The following is a 15322-nucleotide window of genomic DNA, read 5'->3' on the forward strand; positions in this document are numbered from 1 at the left end:
CTGTTGAGAAAAACACGAACACGCAGAGAATCGTTTGGGGAGGTTTTCGAACTGGTGAATTGTAAATCGGCCGTCTGTGCTTGTTCTCACGAGGGCATCCGTGTTAATTTATCCCCAGGTCAGTGTGGAAACGGGCCAAGTTGGGCCTGGAAATGTTGGGTCACGGTTGCCCGTTTTTGTAAGATGAGTAGTCGCATGAAGGAGAGGGGAGATACATGAATTTCCCCTTTGTCCTTTGTTTTTCTTGAGATTCTTAAGAGTTTTCAGAGGCTCTCAGAACTTCCAGTAAGGAAGCCCCACCTTTGGGGGGGGATGCGTAAGAGCCCCACCTTTGTGGCAACTATTTGTGATGCCAAAAATGAGGAGGGGCTCAGGGGACCTGTACTCTCATTTGTATCCTCTTTGGACCCAATAGACAGAGCCCCAAATCTTTTTTAACATTCTTTTAAGTCTGGAAGTGGCCGTAGGCCATTAAACATTCCTTTAATTCTGGAAATGGGGAGAGAGGGGTGAATATGGCTATAGAGTAAGGATGTTATCACCCGGCACGGCTGGTGGTCAGGCTTCATGCTCAAAATTGCCCAATTAAAGAAATAAAAAATGTAAGCTCTGTCGGGAAAAAATGCAAATAAGGTGGCTTGGGGTTAAGATTTTGAGTGGTTTGCTGGTTAAAATTATGCACTTGTTTATGGGGGAAATGGATTTAAAAAAAATCTATATACAGTTGGATGAATTAGGCAACCATCTATTATGTAATTGAACAACAACGTAATCCATCATCACGGTGGCGAGGGCAGCCAAAGCCATCGCAAATTCAGGGGACTCCTGCTCTTTCATTCTTTCTACTTTAGCTATTGGAATAGCAAGAGTTTTGGGGAGTTGTCTCTTTTTGTTTTGGAGGGTGATGTCTAACAGTGCTTTCTTGCAAATTTTAATTTGGGGGGGGGGGATGGGGTGGGGCTCCAGGAGCTCGGGCAGGACTAGGGGGTATGTGTGTTCGTGGGCCCGCCCCTGCATGAACTTGCACCGGGCACATCCCAAAAGGATACTGATAGTGGATGTCATGGTGCACCCCGGAACCCTCTTCAGAACTGGGGTGCCCATTCACTTAGCGGCTGGCACTGTCGGCTGTTGGAGGCTCACAACCGAGAACTGCCCTCAGCCAAAGGGAGCTGCCTTGTTGGACTGTGTGCCCCATCCCCGTGGCATCCTGCATGTGATGGCTGGTCCGTGATATGGTGCGGGGGGCGGGGGGTGGGGGCGGTGAGGGAAGGAACCTCAGCCTCCTGCCTGGATTCAGAATGACCCTGGGGGCCGTCCAGCTCCAGAGCTCGCTGTGGGACCAGCAGAAGCCTCTGTTGTGGCAGCACCACAGCTCGACCTCTCCCTCTGCCCCGCTGCCCCCTGCCCCCCTCACACCCCTCCCAGCATGGATCGGAGCGCTGCCCTGGAAACCTCCTGCAGGCAGACCTCCCAGGGTCCATCCAGGAAAACTGCCCTCGGGCCACATGTCCCCTCTTCATTTCAAGGGGGCGGGAAGTGAGAACTGGCCAACGCATCACAGATCCGCTGCTGTGGGACCACAAAGGCACTTGATTTGACGATGCAGTCCCCAAAGTTTCCGGAAACGGGGCTGGTTTCCTCAGGACCTGAGAGCGCTCAACTCTACCACCCATTTAGGCAAATGACTTAGACTTTCTCTGTTTCTTTATCCATTTAATAGTCTAAGTCTCCCATAGGGCTGTTCATGAGAGGGAATGAAGAAATTGAGACAAAGCATCCAGGGCAAAGTTTATGAACTCAAGAGACGTTAGCTTTCGGTAGTGGCAGCATGGAGTGGCCTCCCAGCGCCGTGACATCGGGTGAAAAATGTCACCCTCTCTGAGACTCCGCTTGCTCACCTACAAGATGCAGGGATGCCGCCTATTTTCTCTGCAGATTCTGGAGACAGAAGAGAATGTATGCAAAGGGCGTGTGGTACTAACAGAAACTCAGTCATTAACTATTGTTATTTTGAGGAAGTTTCTCTTTGATTGAGGGTCCCAAATGCACAGCAGCGAACCCATGGGCCCGCGGAGAGGTTGTGTGGATTGTTCCGTATAGACCGCCCCAGACGGAATGGGTCCCAGCTTTCTCGCCGATGGTGGGAAGTTCCCCCATGTCTCTGCCTGCCCAGTTATTTGTTGTTTGTTTTCTAGCAGGGAAATAATACGTGGAGCTTGGCCACCGTAGGCTGGAGTCTCACCATTTTCTGGGAATCACCTCATGCTAGGATCTGCAACCTGAGTGCCGGGTCCAGAACAGGGAGCCCTGCCAGGCCACAGACAAAGGCCCCTTTGGTCTCTGAGCTGGCGTTAGCCACTGCCTTGGCTGGGTGTCTGCCGATGGCATTCAGGTGTCATGTGACCATCCCTCCTTAGAGATCTTCAGATAGAGCCTTGGGCCATTTCTGGGCATCAAGTCCCATCCATGACTTTGTGAGGATATAAGAAAAATCACATTTTCACGATAAAATACCTCCACGGACTGAGTCAATACCAAAGAAACCTGCCCTACTCCAAGGGAGGAAGCCGGTGTTGTGGTGCCATAGAAAAAGCCCCAGGCTTGGTCTTCTCTGGTGACGTGGGCCCAGGGATGGCTGGTTTTAGGGAAAACAATCACTTTAGTTCAAATAAAAAGCAGGGATCCTATTAGGAGTATCCAGGGGCTGCTCTTGGGACTCAGTTGCAGGAAGTTCAGCCTGGCCTCACGGTAAGTGGGAAGTCACCCCCTCTACTGGGCCCCTAGGACAGCTGTCCCCACAGCTCCTCAGATCACCTGCTCAGCTCACCTCCCCACACAAGAATTGACCTGCCTGGCCTTCTTTCTGCTCTGCCTTATTTCATTTGCCCATGGCTTTGGCTGACCTTGGTCATGATTCCAGACTTGACACTTTCCGCTCCTCATAGCCCCTTGGCACAGTCGAGACCAATGATCACTTTGTTTAAACCCCGAGGAAAGAGAATCTGATTGGTTTAACTTGGCTCAGGTGTTAGCTCCTGGTCCGATCCCCTGTGATCAGGGGAAATGATCCCATGAAGACGTCACAGCTGTGCCTTCTGGAGCTGTGGACTATGTCCTCTAGCCAGGGGACATAGCTGGTAAAGAAATCATGAATATTTGGAAAAATTGGTTCAGCTTTCTGGGTCTTACTTTCCCCAACTGTGAAATAATACTAATTGTTATTATATTGGTCATTAAATGTCAGATGTAACCAGTTTACATATGGAAACCAATTGACCTCCACACCCCCACTCCTGTACCTGTTCAGTTCTCTGGGGGCACAATATGATAATCCCCACCCGCAGCTCATAGGATAAAGGAAGGCCATTCTTCAAGGAAGTTCTCTCGGGTATTTCTGGGAACCCTGAGGAACGTGTGTGCATTCTAGAAGTCCATCCAAGGTGGTGGGTTGCCATCCCTCCCAGCCTCCTTGTTCTGTGTGATTGCTTCTTTTGAGCTCAGATGGGAATCTCTTGTCATCGTGTTGACACTCACCCTTGTGTATCTTTATCCCTAACATGGATGTGAATTCCTTCCTTCTGTCCCCAAAGCATAGCTAAAAGAGAATGGAGATGATATTTATTGCACCCCCCTCCAGCTTTATTGAGTTAGGACTGACAAACACAAATTGTATATATTTAAGTTGTATAACATAATTTTTGTTTTGATGGAATGTTTGTGGACAACAGAACTTAACAAAAAGGCAAAGCTTGGCCTGGTGTACCTTCTACTGGGACTTCATGAGGCTAGAGGACCCAAAAGGCATCCTGAGAACATTTCTGCTGAGGGATTCAGGCCACTCTCAGGGAGGGGAAGAACTTCATCCCTTCTAGCTTGAAATGCACCTCAACCCTTCGCCAGGATTCAGCCCAACTCCCAGGAAGTCTGACGGTGGGAACCGCTGTCACCTCTGGAAGAAATGCCCATTCCCACCTGTCAGGTTGCTGTCTGAGCCAATCACGATCATCACCGACCTTTCCGGATTCACCGAGTCTGGCTTCTTCAGCATGAATAGCCCCACAGGAGCAACTCAATGGCCTGGGACCAGCTTTGGGGGCCAAGACTGCCTCTCCCTTCTTGCGGGGGTAGATCTTGGCACTCAATCACTTGTGAGCTCATTTTTGGTCAAAAAAACAAACTAATCTCCCAAGAATATACAGGGATTTTTTTTCAAGTCTTGGACACTGAAGTTCCAAGTTTTACAGAAAAAGAATTTCTAACTTTGGGATTAATCTGGAGAGTCTCCAGCTGACATTTGTAAATGGTATACATTAGGATGAGAACTGGCCTTACCAGTAGGACCAAACAGGCTCGGCGATGTGGCCCTTCCTTAAACAAAGGGACTGTCTGTTCCAAAGACAAATTCATTTTTCCCCTTCATAAACTACAGAGACTGTCTGAAATTCCCAAAATGGATGCTTTCCAACCCCAAATATTTAGAGCCCCAGTCTCTTCCAAGCACCTTGTTCTAATAAATTACTTTCTTTGCTGCTCCCAGCCGCTTTATGAGGTAAGGTATTACTTCCCTTATTTTACAAATGAGGAAACTGAGGCTCAGAGGTGTGTGATAATTAACCTAAGGCTAATAAATTGCAGGGTGGGATTCAAACCCAGCTTGGACTTTTGTCCTACCTCACTCTGTCCCAGGACCCTTTCCAGTTCCAACATATTGAATCCACGGTCCTCGTGGCCCTGGGAAGCTCTGAGCCTGGCATGCGGGAAGGCGGGCTGTGGTCCCCAAGAGGGGAAGCTAAAGGACAGCCCAGGCAACCTAATTTGCAGTGTCCGAGGCAAAATGGAAAGGTGGGCTTTTGTTCAGAAGTCATTAAGAATTCAAGACCACCACAGCAGAGAGTTGAACCCAGCAAAGGTCCCTGTGAGCCTTGGGTCACGTGCAGGTCACAGGCCTGCGGACCTGGCAGCCTGGATGTGTCCCCTTATTCCTGGGAGGAGTACCGGCCGCAGGGTGACCTGGTGCTGGAGGAAAGCAGGCTGGTTTCTTTTCCTTTTTCTTTTTTTTTTTTTTTTAAAGTTTACTGTTTATTTTTGAGAGAGAGGGCAAATGGGGGAGGGGCAAAGAGAGAGAGAGAGAGAAGGAGACACAGAATCCAAAGCAGGCTCGGTGCTCTGAGCTGTCTTCGCGGAGCCCGATGCCCAGCTCGGACCCATGAACCGCGAGATCATGACCTGAGCGGAAGTTGGATGGCCGCTCCCTGGCGAGCCTGCCCCACCGGCTCCCGGGGTCACGTGGTCTGCTCCCGGGGTCACGTGGTCCGCTCCCGGAAGAAAGCGAGGGCGTGAGAGGCTGTGTGCGCTAGAGGTTTGCGGTTTAGCTCCTTTCATTCCTCCCGTGTTGTCGCTGTTTCGAACACTTCGTGTGGCTTTGGAGGCAGTGGCTTGAGCCTTAATAAGATACAGAGAAATCGGAGGCAAGGAGGCCTGGTGGTAAATATGGAGCTTTTATTTGGCGCCGCAGGTGTTCCTCGGTCCTGCCTGCTCCCGGGGCAGGCATGCCTGTGGGGCCGAGATGACCTGGAGGGGGGATGGCCAGAGAGCTGTGCTTGGAGCCCAGCTGCGGAATAACACTTGGAAACATAAAACCCAAGGTGGAAAGTGAGAAAGAAACAGAGAAAAACAAATCCCCGACTCACCCACCGCCGCCTGAATGAAGGAGGAGTCGACAGAGGACACGGCTGTAGGATTGTAAGTGGTCTGCAAGCCCTGCTGGAAGATGGGATTCACCCAGTTGGTTCCCCCAGAGACAGGCATTTGGGCACTTGTCTGGGTCTCCTCAGGAGGCACGGGTTCCCAGGGGGGTTTGATTCCAGCTGAAGCCTCCCCAGTTCTCAGGTGACAGGTGTTTGACCCACACCTCTTGAAAGCCCGCTTCTGGCCTTGTGACTCTGTCAGGGTCTCTGGTATCCTATGGGCAGCCTGGCGGCTAGCCTTGGGGATACAGTGGCTAACAGTCAGGTGTGGGCCCTGCCCTCCTACAATTCTCAGTTGGAGGGAGAGCCAGAAAAATGAGCAGGCAGGTGGACAGACAGGGGAGCCTCACCTCGAGGAAGCCTCTCCCTGCGAAAGCATTATACCCGTAGAAATCTGAAAGAGGAGTAGAATTTATCCAGGTGTTGGAGATGGTGGGGGTAAGGGGGGATTCTGGGCTGAAGGGAAAGTATGCGCAAAGGTCAGGAAGTAAGAAAGAGGATGTTGTATTTGCATGGTGGGTATGACTGCTAGGAGAGACCTTTCTAGCAACAAACGTTAGTTGAGTGCCACTACGTGCTTCGGTAATAGTGAGCCAGCCCACAGAATGGGTTGTGCCACTCTCCAGTACCTGCTTTTCCAATGGTAGACCCTTACTTCTCTGTCCTCCTGCTTCTTCCTCATACAGCTCATACATCGACTGGCTCCCTTCCTTGGGTTTATTCCATGTATTAGCGGAATACAAATAACATTGGAAGAAGCAAGAAAGATGGACATGAATTTCACTTTCAAGAGGTTGCCCAAGAACAAGCAGTTGGTCGATGAGATGGCTCCATAGAGGTAAGGCCTCAGAATCTTGACCTCTTGTTTCTCCACTGCCCCTGAGGAGTTGTTCTTGAATGCATGCTCCAAAATGGCCCTCTGTCATGTCAAATTTCGATGAGGTAAGATAGAGGAACACACACTCTTTTCTTTTAAGGCTGTGGCGTGGAAGTCACAGACATCATCTCTGCTCGCATGCCATTGGTCAGCACTCAGTCATGTGACCACCCCTAGAGGCAGGGCAGTCTGGGAAATGTAGTCAAGGTGGCTCCCGTTTTCAGAGAAAGCTCAGAGGTAAATGGATCTTCAGATGACTAGCCGTCTCTATTCTGTTCTGTTTCTAGTTTGTGATCTTGGAGATGTGTCTTCACAGACTAACGTTGCAGTGATGATTCCTGTTTGGTTTAGCCCTGAGCTCCCCATCTCTCATGTGGACACTAGAAAGGCAGAGAACATCAATGTTGGAAAGCTAAATATCATCCTGTGCCCAAGCTAAAACTTACAATAGACAAGTCAGGGGGTAAAACATTTGTTGGATGTTTTAAATCAATAAAAATTTCTCCTCTAAGGGTCGAGCAAGGGAGGTCTACTCACTTCACTTAGACGAGTTTTGTGATGAGATGAAATGCAAAATCAGTCCTCATTTGGGCCTTAAAAGCTCTCCGTTGAGAAGAGACAATGAAGGCAATGGACTTGCCCACAGCCCTTAATCAAGGCCCGGCCTGAGTTCCTCAGGCTTTGTTGTTTCGAAAGGCGAGGGTGAAGAAAAATGATGGATTGACAAGGAAAGCTGGTGGGGGTGGATGTGTTCCCTCCAAAGAAGGGAGTGTGAGAGATGGGCTATCCCTGAGTGAATGGGTTCAACCAGACAGATGATCCAGATAATCCAATAAAACACTTCGTGTTTTTGTGACTAATCCAACTGTCATAGTCCATGTCCAGGAGCTCAAACCATCAAAAGGTGATTCTGAGTCTTGTGTTCACTTTCTGGTTTGCCTGGAATTAAGTTTTCATCTCAGCCCTATCTCCAAGCTGCCTACTCATGTTCCAGACAATAACGCCCTAAGTAAGAAGAAATTAAGAAGCGACCACGGTCATTTCACACACTCCAGAGCCCAATGCTTATAATTTGGGGTTTATTGGCTGTTGTGGATTGTGCATGTCTCACGATTCCCGGCCCTCCTAGTCATGCTAGGTAGCATGGAGATTGTTTGTGTACGTGTGTCTGGCTCAGATTGAGAGGATTTGGGGAACGAGGCTCCATCCCAGTCCTGGTTTGTTGAATTCATTCTGCTGACCGAGGTTGATTATGGCTCTTTTGGTTAATCCACGTCTCCATTGTCAGCGGCCTAACTTAGCAGAATGCCATGTTTCTGTCGTGCTTGCCTGCCTTCTGGCTGTGACGCCAACCTCCCCCTCCTCCCCCTTCCCTCCAAGAGTCCATTGCAACCTTTGAAAACAGAAGGAGTGCTTCTCAGAGGCTGTGGGGAGTCAACCACACCACAAAAATGAACGATATGGGACCATTGGCAATTTCTTATCAAGTAAACCTACATTTGCCTCTCAACCCAGAAGTTATACTCTTGGATATTCATCCCAGAGAACCAAAAACTTCGGTTTAGACAAAAACCTGTCCATGAACTTAGCAGCTTTTAGCCAATAATCGCCTGAGACTAGAAACAATCCAAATGCCCTCCAATGGGTCAATGGTTAAATGCTCTCTCTTACATCCACACAGCAGAACGCTCCTCAGCAATGAAAAGGAACAAACTTTTGAGATATACAATGTATTAGTCTTGTTGGGGTTGCTGTAATAAAGTACCACAGGACTGAGTAGTTTAACAACAGAAATCTAGGGCCTTACAGCTCTGGAGACTGGACGTCTGAGATCAAGGCGTTGATAGGGACGTTCTCCTTCTGAAGGTGCTAAGGAAGGAACTGTTCTCACCTGTCTCCTACTTCCTGGCAGTTCCTGGGCTTGGCTCCAATCCTTTATGGTGTTCTCCCCATGTATGTATCCGTGTCTAACTTTCTCCTTTTCATAAGGACATCAGTCATATTGAATGAGGGGCCCACCCTACTCCAGTAGGACCTAATCTTAATATCCACGGCAACCCTACATCCAAATAAGGTCACATTCTGGAGTGTTGGGGGTTAGGACCTCGCCATGTGAATTTGACGGGGACACAATTCAGCTCAACATGTAACGACATGGATAAGGGCATTTTGCTTAGTGAAAAAAGCCAATCTCAAAAGATTGCATGCTGGATGATTCCATTTACGTTACATACACAAAATGACAAAACTCTGGAGACAGAGAACAGGTTGATGGTTGCCAGGACACAGGGACAGGAGTGGGGGGGGGTGGTGAGTCTATAAAGGGTTGCATGAGGGAGTTTCTTTGTGGTGATGGAATAGTCTGGATCCTATTTGGCGGTGGCTGTATGACTCTAGATGAGGGATCACATTGTATCGAACTACATCCCTCTCCCCCCAACATGCAGGAGTGCATAAGAAAACTGATCAGTATTGAACAAGGTTTGTGGTCTAGTTGACAGGTTTATACCCATGTCAAGTTTCTGGTTTTGATATTGTACTAGTTATACAGAGATGTCGCCATTGGGGGAAGCCGGGTGAAGGGTTCACGGAACTCTCCTATCTACCATTCTTGCGACTTCCTGTATGTCTGTAATCATTTAAAAATTAAAAATAAAAACAACAAGATGGCTATGTTGGGGAATGGGAGGGAGGAAATTAAAGACTGGGGGCTCTACATTGGGTTAAAAAGCTTCTGATAATCCTGCAAAGGGTCTTTGCTTCCTAAATTCTATGACATGTGCAGTCACCCCACCTTTGTTCTCTGCTCGCAAAATGAGGAGACACGTCCAGGTGACATGGGCAGTGAAGGGCAGAGGTCAGAACACAGATATTCATTCATTTCCCTCCAGACTTTCACCTAAGTTTTGGTTTTCTAGATTTTCAGATTCATGTTAGGCGACATCTGGGCTGGTAGCCCCTCTCAGGACCTCAGCTTCTTAGATCAGCCATTGCCTGACTCATCCACCCACACCTTTCCTTGAAGTCCTTGTGCCTGGGGAGCGCCTCACCTCCAGGGCGCCTGGGGACCTGGCTCCCTCTGCCGGCCTGGGGAGTCTTGTCCGTCCCACCCCCACCCCTGCAGAGAGCAACGCCACCCTCCCAAGCCAGATTTGCTCCGGGCCCTCACCTGCATCACCCTCAAGCCCAGAAAGCTGGTTTTGTGGATCCCAAGCTTTGGTTCAGATGACCTGGCTTCAAGGCTAGCTCTGATGCACAAACTTAGGTCAAGTCATTTGTCTCTTTGCCTCAGTTTCAACTGTTCAGAGAGGGTCAATCCTATCTAATTTGGAAGGCTAGAATATCCTAAAACTTAACCATTACAGTTGGTGGGAAGGTTTCATGTAAATGCAAAGTTCTCTTTTAATGACCTCAGAATGATAATTTAATAGTGATTAATTATTAAGCATCTCTCACATATTAAGCGCAAGTAATACCTGTTAATTCTTTCTCTTATTTAAAAAAGTTTTTTTTAACGTTTATTTATTTGTGAGGGGGGGAGGGGCAGAGAGAGAGGGAGACACAGAATCCGAAGCAGGCTCCAGGCTCCGAGCTGTCAGCACAGAGCCCGACTCGGGGCTCGAACTCACAAACCGTGAAATCATGACCTGAGCCAAAGTCAGACGCTCAACTGACTGAGCCACCCAGGTGCCCCAGTACCTGTTAATTCTTATAAGTGTTATGGACTTCCTGGGACTATACCAAGCATGTCCCATGCCTGCCTAGGAGATTGCCTCTCTGACCCTACTCACTCGGACTGCACCTCTAAAAGCTACGGGAATCTTTGTTTCTGAGTTTTGATCCAGGAGATCAGGAACTTTGTTTGCTTTCAAAAGTCCACATCGATCTTTTACCCATGATCCCTGGGGTGGTGGTGTGAGTGAGCTAGGTCGACAGGCTCTCAAGAACTGATTGTGCCCACCTCTGCCCTGCTCTTAACTTGGTGATGTCATACTGGGGCTTGAAATTGGCCATGGTGAGAGTTTTTATCCCACGGAAGTCAATACATGCTACAAATCAGGATGATGTGTTTGTTTCCCCAGAAGCCTTGGCAGATCCATTGCAAATGGGATTTCTGGAGGCGCATTAAGATATCTCTAAATTCCCAACGTGGATGGGAGAATTTGGCCACCAACATAAAATAGTAATCATGCATGCCCTTGAGAAATCTGCTCTAGAGCTTGCTATCTGTTTTACCATGTGCAATCACTGTCTTCAGGTCTCCATTCCCTCCTCTGTAAAGGCGAGGATATTGATGGGGTCCACCGCCTACCCTCAAAGCACTTCTCAGGTTAGCTTTTCTATTGTACTTTTGGTTGCTACTATTTTTATTATGAGGTTCCTTGTCTCTGTGGGAAGGTAGGTTTTAAGCAGTTGACCATCCCACCTTTCTGAGAGACGATCCAGTATAATGTTGAGAGGACAGATTCTAGAAGTTTCCACCTGCGTTCAAATCCTTACTCTATTACTTATTAGCTGTATAACCTTGAGCAAGTTGCTTAACCTCTCTGTAGCCCAGTTTCCTCATCTGTTGGGTGGAGATTATAGTAATACCTACTTCTTAGAGTCACTCCAAGGATTACATGACTCAGTGTGTATACAGCACATTAAGCAGTGCCTGACTCAGAGTGAGTACTGTTAGGAGTCTGCTATAATTATTCTGAAAGTGATTGTACTGGGTTGAAGATTATCCCCCAAGAATTCGTAACCTCCCCCAGAATGTGACTTTATGTGGAAACACAGTTGCGATACATTCAAGTAGGTAAGATGACAGTGTTGGAGTAGGGTGGGTCCCTAATCCACTGTGAGTAGTAAGAAGAGGCAGGACACAGAGACAGACAAAAAGACACACACACACACACACACACGCACACACACGGAAATGATGCGAAGGTACACAGGGAGAACAGCATGTGATGACAGAGGCAGAGATTAGCTTGGTGCCACCACAAGGAAGGCCAGCATTGTTGGCAAGAGCCAGGAGCTAGGAAGAGGCAAGGAAGGATGCCCCCCTAGAGCCATCAGAGAGCAAATGACCTTGTCTACACTGTGATTTTGGACTTCTAGCCTCAATTTACTGTCAGACAAAAAATTTTGCCATTCTAAGCCTACCAGGGTGTGATCATTTGTTACAGCAGCTGCAGGAAACTAATACAGTAAGGTTTGAATGAGGTTGGAATACCCTGTTCCACAGCGCCCCTTGGGAATCCAGCCCCCCCCCCCCCCCGCCAGCTGTGTTTTTAAATATCTTTTCTGCCTTTGCTCTATTGACTCTTTTAAAAAAATCTTTTCTTAAAGATAATCTCTATGCCCCATGTGGGGCTTGAACCCATGACTCTGAGATTGAAAGTCACATGCTCCACTGACAGAGCCAGCCAGACGGCCCTGCTCTATCGGCCCTTTCCCCAGGGGCAGGGCTCCAGTAGCACGTGACCCCCTTGCAGCTACAAAATGGTAGCTGGGGGTGACTTGGCAGGGATGTGTGTGCGAGGCCGGCTGAAGGAAGGCTCAGGGTTCACGGTGTGGGCTACCCCAGGGATCCCCTAGGATCAACCTCCAAATATCTGCCCTGGAACGATGACAAAAAAAATACACCAGCTGGAAAGATGAATCTGAGTTTATGAATAGCCTTTAAAGGGGCTCACTCGTTTTGTACACACGTCTTCCCCTCTGGGATGGTAGCTCTCTTTGCCAGAAATTCTATTTTGTTGACTCTTTTTATTTTCGTGATCAAAGGCAAAGATTTTTCTAAGCCCTATTGAAAGGTTACTGGCTTTTCAGGGCTACATACGCAACTCTGCCCGTCGCGTGGGGACGTCATACCTCATAGCGTGGCAGCGCCGTGTGCACACCCATAAAACACAAACGCCCGGTGGAGTTTGAATTTCAGGTAAACAGCAAAGACTCTTTTTAGATAAGTATGTTCCAGTTAAGAAAACGTAATGTATTCGGGTGAAATCCGTATACCACACCGGTAACCATTTTAAAGGGAACGAGGGCATGGCGTTTAGTATGTTCACTCAGTTGTGCCACCACCGCTTCTAACCGGTTCCAAAACATTCGCGACACTGGTAAGTGGAAGCCCTCATTTGTTAAGCACCTTCTCCACATCTCTCCCTCCCCCGGCTCCTGACGACCACCAGTCAGCTTTCCGCCGCTATGGGTTTCTCGGTTCTGAGTAGTTCGTGTAAATGGAATCCCCCAACATGCGTACGCGTCTGGCCTCTTTTCACTTAGCATGATGGTTTCACGGTCTATCCGCCGTTGCAGCACTGCATCCCTGTTTACGGTTGAATAATGTTCCTTTGTGTGTGCACGCCACACTTTGTTTCTCCATCACCCGTTGGTGGACCCTTGGATTGTGTCCGCTTTTTGGATATTGTGAGTAGACGGTGGGCTTTCTTGTGAAGCACTTTGCTGGATTTATTTTTCCGCAAGAATTTCGCACTGGTGATGCTACCTAAATGGGGAACACAGAGTCTCAGAGACGCGAAATAACTGCCCTTTGGATCAGGCTGTGGGGAGGAAATAGATGGCCCATTCAAAGGGGGTAGCAAGGAAAGGTTAATGAAGGTATTATTGATAGAAGTTTCCAGCAGGGGCGAGGACACCAATAAGGGATGGAGAAGCGCCCAGTGCTTGCAATAGTGGGAGTCGTGACTACTGCTTGGCCTGTAGGGGTAGAGGGACAACGATGTTAGGATTTGGAGGAGAAGGTAGGACAGGGCTGCCTGGCAGGAACCAAGGCCCTCCGGAAAGAAAGCCATCAGCTGACAATCCACAGCTGATGAGTAAAGAGTAGAGGAATAAACACCAGGATATCCCTTTTCTCATGCCCTCCAATCTCCTACTTCCATTGTCCAGACCCAACGCGGAGTGGAGGGTAAGGGAAGCAGCCCTCCCGTAGCCCAGAGTGGAGAAGGATGGAGAGCATCTGGGGGCTCTGAACCATCTCTGAATGAGGACAGAGTGTTGCACACCGCCGTCCATCGACTGAGGTTCTGGGGGCTTTTCCTCTGCTGTTTCTTCTATAGTTGTTAGGAGATGGGAATATACATCGCTCATGTGCTGTGTTCATCGTGGGCCTCTGTGGGTTTGAACTCTGGTGGCCAAACAGCCCTGGCACCTTGCAGTATGTCTTCTTTTCCTCCCTTCTGCTTTCCTTCTCCTCTTTCTATCTCTCTTCCCATGGCACGTGGCAGGTGCTCACAAATATTTGATGATTCTGATTCCATGATGTGATGCCGACCTTCATTTACTCTGCTATAAAGAGCACCTTGCTGGCACCAGCTGATAGCTGGTAGCTGTCGGACGTAAGTGGGTGACGTGGTTCTGATTCTAATCTCAGTTCAGTTCATCTTACCGTTAGGATCTGAAGTCTCCTCTACGTTGACCTTTCACGCGCGAACAGTGACCCGAGGTGGTTGTCGTAGGAGAAGATGGCTGTGGGCGCATCGTGGGACGGCCTCGGGGATGAAACGGGGGGCAACCTGAGAAAAGGCAGCTGAGTGTTCTGTACCACATGTACTACTCCCAAGCCGAGCGGCTCAGACAATTTCTTTGCCTCTTGGTCTTCAGTTGCCTTAGTTTTCTCAGCTCTAAATAAAGACGGCTCAAGCTGCAGATGTCTTCCAAGGCCAATGGTCCAGCAACCTATCACCACCTTCCCTTGGTGGGGGCGCTCTGCCTTCCTTCAGCTCATCGAGAAACGTCCGAACGCAGCCATTGCCGAGATACCCAAAGCAAACAAGCTGGACAGACTAAAGCCCATGAAGCAACCCATCTCCACCCACGAATACAGTGCTTCCTTCCATTTCTTCTTTTCTTTCTTACTTGCATCCCAACCCCCACTCTTTGCTTTCTTCTTCTTTCTAAATTCAAAACAGTGAGAACTATCTTCTAGCTCAAGACCCAACATGTCCATTAATGCACGTATGGTCTGTTACTTAGCGCTGGACATTTCAGAATCAATTTGTGCGCTTTGGCCAAAAGCTGCAAAGCCTACGTCACGGTCCCTCCTGCAGGGTCGCTATGCATAAAGGAGAAATACTCCTGTCTGCAGCTACGTGTAGCTATTGTGATCTTCTGTAAAGGAAACAATTTTCATTGTTCACATGGGCCCAGTTGTTTATGTGCACTTCATTCACTGTTGTGTTTAGCAACCAAGACTCCTTTAAATCTAGGGCTCAAGATCCATTTAGTTTTACAAGTTAAGCCAAACTCCTTTTTTCTGTAAGTGCCTTTTAAAATTCTTGGATAAAATCAATAAACCATGAAATGTCTCTATTGAAAAATGATATGACCAAGCTCTCCCTGAAAATTCATGGGTTAAAATGTGGTTTGAGGCTTAAAGGCCCATTAAGGTACTACTGGATTATGGTGAAATCGTTCTGAATGTGAACTTTACTGCGTTTGACTTAGAAATGTAATCCAGCCCCGGGTCCTCAACGCACAGATGCCAAACGCTGCTTGTAGGATGTGTTAGTGATGGAGGCAGCAGCTTGGCATGGCAGCTTGACGATACGATGCCTTCAGTCTTTACTGTCAATGATCTGGAAAGAGAACCATCTCCCTACTGGGCACTGGGAGAAAATGATTACCTAATTATCAATGAGGGAGTGTTAATAAATTAATATGTGACATAGATATATTACAC

At 48.3% G+C, this 15322-nt stretch overlaps 1 long non-coding RNA gene across 1 annotated transcript in view; it reads left to right on the top strand.

The window, feature by feature from the left end:
- The first annotated feature begins 5298 nt into the window (after positions 1 to 5298).
- Positions 5299 to 15322, top strand: part of LOC109272919 (uncharacterized) — a 75343-nt gene continuing 65319 nt past the window's right edge. Inside the window, exons 1-2 of the long non-coding RNA XR_008424927.1 lie at positions 5299 to 5745; positions 6437 to 6588. This is a non-coding gene — a long non-coding RNA (uncharacterized LOC109272919). The remainder of the gene's footprint in view (positions 5746 to 6436; positions 6589 to 15322) is intronic.

Source organism: Panthera pardus, unplaced genomic scaffold (assembly GCF_024362965.1).
Source record: "Panthera pardus isolate Hobbes unplaced genomic scaffold, ASM2436296v1 HiC_scaffold_22, whole genome shotgun sequence".
NCBI lineage: Eukaryota > Metazoa > Chordata > Mammalia > Carnivora > Felidae > Panthera > Panthera pardus.